This window comes from Erpetoichthys calabaricus, chromosome 11, assembly GCF_900747795.2.
Source record: "Erpetoichthys calabaricus chromosome 11, fErpCal1.3, whole genome shotgun sequence".
NCBI classification, from domain to species: Eukaryota; Metazoa; Chordata; class Cladistia; order Polypteriformes; family Polypteridae; genus Erpetoichthys; species Erpetoichthys calabaricus.
Genome location: NC_041404.2, coordinates 141,632,539 through 141,642,446, shown reverse-complemented (window position 1 = coordinate 141,642,446; position 9,908 = coordinate 141,632,539). Strand labels below are relative to the sequence as shown.

General features: G+C 44.6%; 1 protein-coding gene across 1 annotated transcript in view; it reads left to right on the top strand.

The window, feature by feature from the left end:
* The first annotated feature begins 19 nt into the window (after positions 1-19).
* The window catches only part of dcun1d3 (defective in cullin neddylation 1 domain containing 3), a 64,334-nt gene continuing 54,445 nt past the window's right edge, over positions 20-9,908 (top strand). The window contains exon 1 of the mRNA XM_028814156.2: positions 20-399. The gene's annotated coding sequence lies outside the window, so the exon portion shown is untranslated. The remainder of the gene's footprint in view (positions 400-9,908) is intronic.

Here is a 9,908-nt window from a genome sequence, read left to right as displayed (position 1 = left end):
CGTCCCACTGACGTAGCACGCAGGCAGCTGAGCCCCTTGGCAGCAACAGCGACTGGCTGCAGGAAGTGATGCAGGGAAAATTCCCATTAATATCCACTCAATAGAGAGAGAGAGCGAGAAAGAAAAAAACGAAGAAATCAAAGAAACGCCGAGACAACAACGACGGTTCCGTCTCGCGCGGTACCTTCTGGGGCAGGGCTACGGGACAGCGTGAGCTTTCGGCTGAGGGGCCTGGGAGATGGAATCGTCCAGGAGAGGCGAAGAAAATTAAAAGTCGTCAAACAAGAGAGAGAGTGAGAGAGAAAGAAAGAAAGAGGTGGAAACCGAAGGCGGATAAGAGCAGCGGGACCATGGGCTGCGCTTCCTAGCAGGATACCTTATCCGGAGCAGGGCGAGCAGGTGAGGCGTCGCCGAGGGGCATGCTGAGCTTTGAACTGTTTCTTTCAATAAATAAATAAATAAATAAAGACAAAAACAGCGAGACGGGCCACCCCATCGACACCCAGATAAAAATAAGGAGGAAAATGTGCGTGTTTGAAACTGTTTGAAAGGAGCGGAGAGGCTCTTCCGTGTTATCGTCACGAATATCGCAAAGCCGCTCCGGGGGTTTAAGGTAGACCTGCACTCGTTGATCCGTCCTGTGGAGCGCCTGCGTCAGGGCGCCCCAGGGTGTGCTCGCCCCGGAGACACAGCAGTGTCTTCCCCTCTGCATCTGGTGGGGGTTCTGTGTAAGTTTCTCTTTCACGGCTGGCATCGTTTAACAAGTCTTAAATTCTGTCCTCTTTCCTGCACGAGACTGCAGAGTGGTGCGTCCCAAAAACGGAAAAGTCTTGGTGGGCGTGATGTGTGATCGGAGTCCTTTTTTGCATCTTCTCAAATGTGTCTGTCCAAAAAGTGCAGTTAATCGGCCTGCCACTCGTTTCAAGGTGTCCGTTTAGTTGTAAGTTTTTACATCGATCACTTAATCGTGTGAATGGGGAAGGAATGAGAGGCAAATGCGGATTTCCTTTTTCTGCGTTGGTTTGATTTCCTCTGGCAATTATTGGTCATTGGCAACGTTGTGTGCATAGACGTAGTTACACATGACAAGATAAACACATAAATCTGTATGTGTAACTTACCCGGCGGTGTACGGCTGTAGGCAGTTTCGCTATTAGATGGCATATTAGAATTAAAGCAATTGACGTGGGTGTGTGTTTGTTTGTGTAAACTTACTGCACGTACACGTGCGCGCATATTTGATGGCACATAGCCTTTGTGTACCTGTGTAAAGTTGGTATTTGTGTGAACATTTCTGTATAACGTCTGTCCATTCGTTTACACGGTCTATGAAATACGAGGGCTGCTCCGTGGTGCGGTGGTTAGCCCTGCTGGCTTATATATATGCCGAGTCGTGGGGTTTTAGTTAGTTATTATTGTTTGGCTGGCACCTTTCTCTAAGGCGACTTGCACCGTTTGAGATACAACTGGTTACATTTCGTTTTTCCCAGATGGAACCCAGGCAGGTGAAGTGTCATTCTCATGGTCACGCTGTGTCAGTAGCAGGATTTGAACCCACAACCTCAGGGATTGAAATCCAAAGCATTAAACACTTCACCCACACTGCCCTGTGGATTTTGCACCTTCTTCCAGTGTGGCGTTTGCTGCCACATTCCCAGAGATGTACAGCTTGTGGTAATGATTGATTCTAAATAACAATTTATTTTTTAACCGTATATAGCCCAAAATCGCACAATGAGTGACCCAATGGGCTTTTAACAGGCTCTGACACCGGCTTTGACATTCAAAGAAGGCAAAAAAAAAAATTAAAAGGGTAAGATCTTTGGGACGGGCATGTCAAAGAAAGACTCCATTCCAGGTAGGTTCAAAAAATCGTGTTAACGCAAGACGGAAAACAGAAAGCAAAGTAGTCTTGTTCTCAGAGCTTAAATGGCTTCTTTAGCTTTTGGTCTCATGTTAAGGAACAGAGTCTGCCGCTTAGATGTTGTGTAGTCTTAGTTGGAGGTCTGGGATGGGGTCTGCAAATCCTTCACTAGAGGACTCGTGTTGGTTTTGATGATCACACTGGTCTTTGGCACACACTTTCCCAAGTGGGCAGGTTGTCATCCTGTAAAAAGTCATCAGGGTGAAGATTCCAGGATTGCTTGAGAGAATTGAGACAGAGTGCTTTAGCAACATGGGAGTTAGATAGATAGATAAATAGATAGATACTTTTTTAATCCCAAGGGGAAATTCCCATACTCCAGCAGCAGCATACTGATAAAGAACAATATTAAATTAAAGAGTGATAACAATGCAGGTATAACAGACAATAACTTTGTATAATGTTAACGTTAACCCTCCCGGGGTGGAATTGAAGAGTTGCATAGTTTGGGGGAGGAACGATCTCCTCAGTCTGTCAGTGGAGCAGGACGGTGACAGCAGTCTGTCGCTGAAGCTGCTCTTCTGTCTGGAGATGATCCTGTTCAGTGGATGCAGTGGATTCTCCATGACTGACAGGAGCCCGCTGAGCGCCCGTCGCTCTGCCACAGATGTCAAACTGTCCAGCTCCGTGCCTACAATAGAGCCTGCCTTCCTCACCAGCTTGTCCAGGCGTGAGGCGTCCCTCTTCTTTATGCTGCCTCTCCAGCACACCACCGCGTAGAAGAGGGCACTTGCCACAACCGTCTGATAGAACATCTGCAGCATCTTATGTGCAGATGTTGAAGGACGCCAGCCTTCTAAGGAAGTATAGTCGGCTCTGTCCTCTCTTTCACAGAGCATCAGTATTGGCGGTCCAGTCCAGTTTATCATCCAGCTGCACTCCCAGGTATTTATAGGTCTACACCCTCTGCACACAGTCACCTCTGATGATCACGGGGTCCATGAGGGGCCTGGGCCTCCTAAAATCCACCACCAGCTCCTTGGTTTTGCTGGTGTTCAGGTGTAGGTGGTTTGAGTCACATGATTTAACAAAGTCCTTGATTAGGTTCCTATACTCCTCCTCCTGCCCACTCCTGATGCAGCCCACAATAGCAGTGTCGTCAGCGAACGTTTGCACGTGGCAGGACTCCGAGTTGTATTGGAAGTCCGATGTATATAAGCTGAACAGGACCGGAGCAAGTACAGTCCTCTGCGGTGCTCCTATGTTGCTGACCACAATGTCAGACGTGCAGTTCCCGAGACGCACATACTGAGGTCTGTCTTTAAGATAGTCCACGATCCATGCCACCAGGTATGAATCTACTCCCATCTCTGTCAGCTTATCCCATAAGAGCAGAGGTTGGATGGTGTTGAAGGCGCTAGAGAAGTCCAGAAACATAATTCTTACTGCACCACTGCCTCTGTCCAAGTGGGAGAGGGATTGGTGTAACATGTAGATGATGGTATCCTCCACTCCCACCTTCTCCTGGTATGTGAACTGGAGAGAGGGGTATTGTTATGGAGTTAATGTGTGTGTGTGTGTGTATATGTGCATGTGCCCAGTGTTACCAGGGTACACGCTGGAACAAACCCCTCCTGGGATACTAAACTGGATTACATCTGTTTCAGATGGTGTGTATGTATGTTAGCTTAAAGCAGTTAAAGACTTGTAGGTAGGTGTGTATGCAAATATTTGCGTATATTAATAGATGCTGATATTGCAGCTACCCATATATGTAGGAGTTTGTACTGCTTGGAAAGGTACAAGTTGAGCATATGTACTGTACGTGTGAGGTATATACAATGTTTATAAATTCCTTTAATTTTCCTAGCCCCTTTTTTTCCAATATGGGATTGCAGGGAACCAAAACCTTTTCTAGTAGCAATGGATACAAGACAAGAAGGAGGACTTTGTTTCTCAGTGTCCAAAGAATTGTCCGCAACTTAATATCAGCAAAACCAAGAAACTGGTCATTGACTTTTGTCACACAAAAAAAAAAAAAAAACCTGTGTCCAGTCACTATTCAAGGAGTTGATGTAGAGTTGGTGGCAAGGGGGTCCACATCAGTGACCGGTTGGACTGCTCTCGTAACACAGAGGAACTGTGGGGGAAAGGGCAGAGTGGAATCTTTATTATTGTAGACTGTGCTCCTTTAATGTGCGTAGTGACATCCTTAACACATTCTCCACCTCTGTGACGGCCAGTGGCAGTTTTCAGTGTCGTGGTGGGCTAGGTAGGTGACGTTGATTCGGTGGGCCTCACTTAAAGCAATAACTTAATTAAGACCCGCCAGAGAGAGTTTTGTGTTCATTGTCTCCTCCAGTGCTGAGTGCCATTATGAACAATCCTCTCTGTGACCCACTAGCATTGAGGACTTCAGCCAAAGGGTGACATAAACTGCTGCTTGTGCTCAGTTACACCTACAAGCAATACGTCTTCAGAGCGCCTCATTGTGGATTGCGCCTTCTATCCAAGTCAGATGTTTTATTTTTTAGTAATTCTGGTGTGTACTTTAGGGTGATTGTTGTTGTTTGTTGACAATATTTGTTTATTGATTGATCGAGCGAGCTTCTGTCAAAAGTGTCATTTCCCCAGTGGAACAAATAAAGTGCAATCTGTCCATCTATAGATGTATGTGTACACACACAGACACACACACACAGTACATACGAGGTCTGTCCGAGAAAAGTCCAGCCATTGTTAATATAATGAGAATGGTTTGGGCGGCATCAATGTAAACTGGCAGCCAAGGAGAGTGGCCTGGAATGCGCATGCGTGAACGATGACAACTTCACTGGACCAGTCAGTGGGGTGGGGGTGGCGCTAGATGCTGTTGAGTAAGCAGGTGTACTGTGTGGCTGTCACATTCAAAATGACTGAGCGATCAGAGCAATGAATCCGCATCACATTTTGCATTAAGCTTGAACATTCGTCATCTGAAACTATTTGGATGATTCAGAAGTCTTTCGGGGACGATGCAATGAGTACAACGCAAATAAAAGTGTGGCACAAACACTTCAAAGATGGCCGAGAATCTGCTGAAAGTGATCCTCATTCTGGAAGGCCTACAACAGGCAGAACACCTGAGAATGTTGGACGTGTACAGGCTGCGAACAACAGAGACGGTGCAAGTCTGTCCTAAACATCACGTCAACTCACCCAGGCGACTCGGGATTGGGGGGGTGGGGGCCCAGATTTGGCGCCCTGCGACTTCTGGCTTTTCCCAAAATGAAAATCACCTTTGAAAGGGAAGAGATTTCACACGCATCCCCTTTGTGCTGCTGATTGGGAGATTTTAAATTGTCAGCCGATCAAAGTATTTGTTTCTCACCAACTCTGTGTGTGGTTGGTTTAATCCGCCCAATCACAACTGAATTTCAGCCTACTTTTTAATGTGGTCAACTGCTTATCCAATCATGAGAGAGATAAAGAGGCTATGAGGCTGAATCAGTTGCTAGGATTGACCTGATTGACTTGTGCAAGGTGTTCTATGCGATCTACATACGTATGTGTGGAGATTACCTAATTACCCATAATGCACAGTATTTTCCTGTAGTTAGATTGGTCCAGTGCTGGATCACGTGAATCGCTCCAGGGTTGACTTGGTACCGCACCGAGACCACAGTTTGCCCAAGGGTCTTGTTCCAGTTGTTATGGTCCACACAAGAGTGTGCTTGACATTTTCAGATCGGTTGGTAACTCTCCACAAAAAAGAAGAACCCACAATTGTCTCTGAAATAACTTGAAACCGACAAAAGTAGTTGGCATCCATCGTTGTTTGTTTCATGTTTAACAGAAATCGGATTTTGCTGTTGAGTTTGGATTCTACAGAATATTTCAAATCGTAACACATATGGAAATGGCACGGACAAAAATAATCGGACACTTGACCTCATATTTTGTGGTACAACCTTTACACACAAAGCGATTCCTGGAGCTCTCCATGGGACTTCTGCACATGTCCACAGGTCGTTTGGCCCACTCGTCCTGAGCAAACTGCTCCAGCTGGGCCAGGTTTCAAGGGGGTCTTCTCCAGATTGCATGTTTCAGTTCTTTCCATAGATAATCCAGAAGGCCACTTCAAAATAGTCTACTGTTGTGCTCTTAGCCATACTTGGGTGCTTATTGCTGTGTGTTTTGGCTCCTTATCCTGGTGGAGAATCCTTGAGGTCTCTGACACTGGGCAGGATGTTTCTTGACAGTCTTGAGATTGCATTGTTCCCTGCACAGACCCCAGGCCCCCCACTATGCCAGACACAGCAAAGCAGCCCCAAAACATAAGCGAGCCTCCTCCATGTTTGACAGCAGCTGCGGTGTTCTTTACTTTGAAAGCTATATATTTTTTTTATTCTGTGGATATGTCAAAAAGCTCCAGTTGTATCTCATCCGTCCAAAGGACATCCTCCCAGAAGACATTGTGACTTGTCAATATGCATTTTAGCAAATTCCAGTTTGGCTTTTGTACGTTTTCTTTTCAACGGTGGGAGGCTCCGGAGTTTCCTTCCATTGAGCCCACTGTTGCTCAAAAAGCAACAGATCAGACACTGATGGACCTTGAACATGGAGTTCAGTTTTCATCTCTTTGGAAGTTGTCCTTGGCTTTTTTGTCTGCTACTCTCACTATCCTTCTGCCCATTCTGGGGTTGATATTTTCTTCTTACAGACATGTCCAGGGAGGTTGGCTGCAGTCCCGTGAACTGTAAACTCCTCAATAATATTTGCAACTGTTATCCCAGAAACATCAAGCTGCTTTGAGGTGGTGTGCTAGCGTTTGCCTTTCACATGCTTGTCTATCATTCTCTTTCTGAACTCCTCTGACGACTCTCTCCTTTGCTTTCTCTGGTCCGTGTTCAGTGTGGGACACATGGTGCGTGACAACTTCTCTCCAGTTGAATCGGCTGAATGACTGAGTGCGTGATTGGAAATGTGTGTGATACGAATTCAAAAAAATGGGAGAGTTTGAAAAATCACTCAAATCCAATTCTTTAGTGTTATCAACAAATGTGTCCGGGCCATATTTGTAGGATAAGCAATACGTGACCTTTTGTCACAATTGCTTTGTTTTACTCGGTGACGTATGAAAGGCATGCAGGTCTACAGGGGGCAACTGCTTTTCATTTCATCACTTTTCAGGAGGCACACGGCACTTTTTTGATGAGATTTAAAGGTACCAACAACCTTTAAACAATAACAACATTTATTTATATAGCACATTTTCATACAAAAAGTAGCTCAAAGTGCTTTACATAATGAAGAAAAGAAAAAATAACAGACAAAATAAGAAATTAAAATAAGACAACATTAGTTAACATAGAAAAGGAGTAAGGTCCGATGGCCAGGGTGGACAGAAAAAACAAAAAAACTCCAGAAGGCTGTAGAAAAAAATAAAATCTGTAGGGGTTCCAGGCCACGAGACCACCCAGTCCCCTCTGGGCATTCTACCTAACATAAATGAAATAGTCCTCTTTGTAGTTAGGGTTCTCACGGAATCACTTGATGCTGATGGTCATACAGACTATCCATCATTGTTGGAACATCATGGTACTTTGAGTAGATGGTGGCGGCGCAAGTAGTAAACATAGTTATCTACAAAGGCAGCCATTCCAGAGTTTGAAGAATAAACACTCCAAACACACTAGGTGTGAAAACGCATAAAATCAATGCCATGCCAGTGGGCGAGTGTGTGCCCAGTGACTTACAGGTGTCTACCATGCCAACAGATTCATTCTGGATTAGCCCACTCATGCACTGTTAACACGCACTTGAGGATTGTTTATAAGTGATGCCTTGTTACTGCACTTAGGGACCTCCCTACCTTTAACTTGAGTTAGACACATGGGTGACCCCCCTAGACCACAGGTGTCGAACTCCGGTCCTCGAGGGCCACAGTGGCTGCATGTTTTCATTCTAACCATCTTCTTCATTAGTGAGCTGTTTTTACTGCTAATTAACTTCTTTTGTTTTAGTTTTAATTAACTTTGACTCAGGCCCCTTAATTATCTCTTTTTCCTTAATTAGTAGCCAAACAATAATGAAACCTCAAACAAGCCACAATATGACAGAAAAAAACAGAAAAATCAACAGATTTGGAAATGTCTGCTGTGGCAGAATGAGAGCAGCAACAAGCCATTGGAATTAAATAACGGGCTTAATTAGCAGCAAGAATCAGCTTCTCATTAAGAGACTAGTTGGAGTTTGAAATCCCAGTTTAGCTGGTCATCTGTTGGTTCGTTTCATGTCTCATTTCTGTTTGGCTGCCATTTAATGAAGAAACAAATCAATTCAGAGGACTGAATCCTTAAAAACAGGGCTATTAAAATGAAGGGAAAAGGTGTTAATTAGCAGTGAAAACTGGTCGCTGATTAGGAAAAGAGTCGGAATGAAAACCTGTAGCCACTGCGGCCCTCCTGGCCCGGAGTTTGACACCCCTGCCCTAGACCCTGGAGGCTGATACCCCTATAAACAACATGTAACTCCTTCCCGTGCTGCCTTCTATTGGAAGTGGCCCTGCTCAGCCACTAACCCAGTGAGGAAGAAGGGTCTACCTGCCCACATCAGGTGCTCAGTATTACAGCAATTACACAAGATGGCTGAACAAAGTATTGAAGTTTAAGGCAAAGCAATATTGAGCAGCCAAAAAAAAAAAATGAACAACAGAAGCAAACTCTAAATACAACACCCTAAATACACCCATGTTTCAAAGTCAGAAAGCTTACGAAATACTCGATGTAAAGATAAGGAAGATGAAGAAGCATCAGGGAGGGAGGAGGTCTGAGTCAGGCTGACACACGGACAGTGTCACTCCGGTCCAGCTGAGTAGAGTCTCTCCCTCACCTTTAGGTGGTCTGTCCTTCGCCGTATTTCACATGGTGCACTGGACCCCGTGTTGTTACACGGAGCTAATTGGCTAACTACCGATAGCTTTGATCTCGAAAGTACTCCATATCTTGTCAGGAGTGTTTGTCTGTACTGTTTCCATTTCCTTTGGGGTAGATCCTCCCAACTGGCATTGTAGGGCAGTCATTCTAAGCTAAGGTTAATGTGAGTTAGAACATCAGGAAAAAAAGACTTGGATAAAATACATAGAATTGTAAACCAAAAAATGAAGGCGATTCCCATAGTCATTGCTGTATGTATGAAGCCTCTCGTTCAAGTTCATAAGCAGCTCATCGCTGGACATCCTATAGACAAGGCCCGATTGTGGCTTACTTTTCAATCTAGTGCCTGTCGTCCCAAGATGGAGAATATACACGCCATAACACCGCTATATCCAGGCGTACAGTCAGGCTGGGCTCCTGCAACCTGTGATGATCTAATCAAGTGACTGACTATCTCTAGTACCCACTCTTCTATTTTTAGGACCCATTTATTTTTAGGGTGGCAGTGTTCTGGAGCATACTGTGAATCCCCACTGGGACTTGGCCTGCATGTTTCTAATTGTTTGAAGGTCTGACCTGCAGAGGCCCTTTACATTGCTGCATCCACTATGGGGAGCCTGCAGAAGTACGTTGTGCTGTTAACATGATGATGAATTAGAAAATCCTAGCAAGTTGTCTGCGAGACTGTTTCATTATGATGTTTTCTTAGGTAAGCATTTATTTAGAACAAGCCAGGGAATGTGCATAATGTTTGGGTGCGTTCGGCGATTTAGTTAAGGAAAGTTGAAATATTTACTTTATTTACTTCATCAAAGAGTTAGTTAAATTTGTGTTTATTAGGTGTGTGTGTGGTTTTTTTTCCTTTCTTTTTTAACAGTGTATTATATTTTCGGAAGTAACAGAGAATAGAATAGAATTGCAATATCTTTCTATTATAATAAAAAAAGTCTTGGGAAGAGAGACGAGACGTGACTTTCTCAGGGAGACACTTTCACGTCACTGTGAGACTTGACGACTTTGTGCCAAGAGATGTAACCACGCCTGGGACTGGAAATAAATGACAGAGTAGAAGACAAAGTAGAATGTCGTAAAGAATTCAGAAACGTTGGCGCGATACACATGCAGAG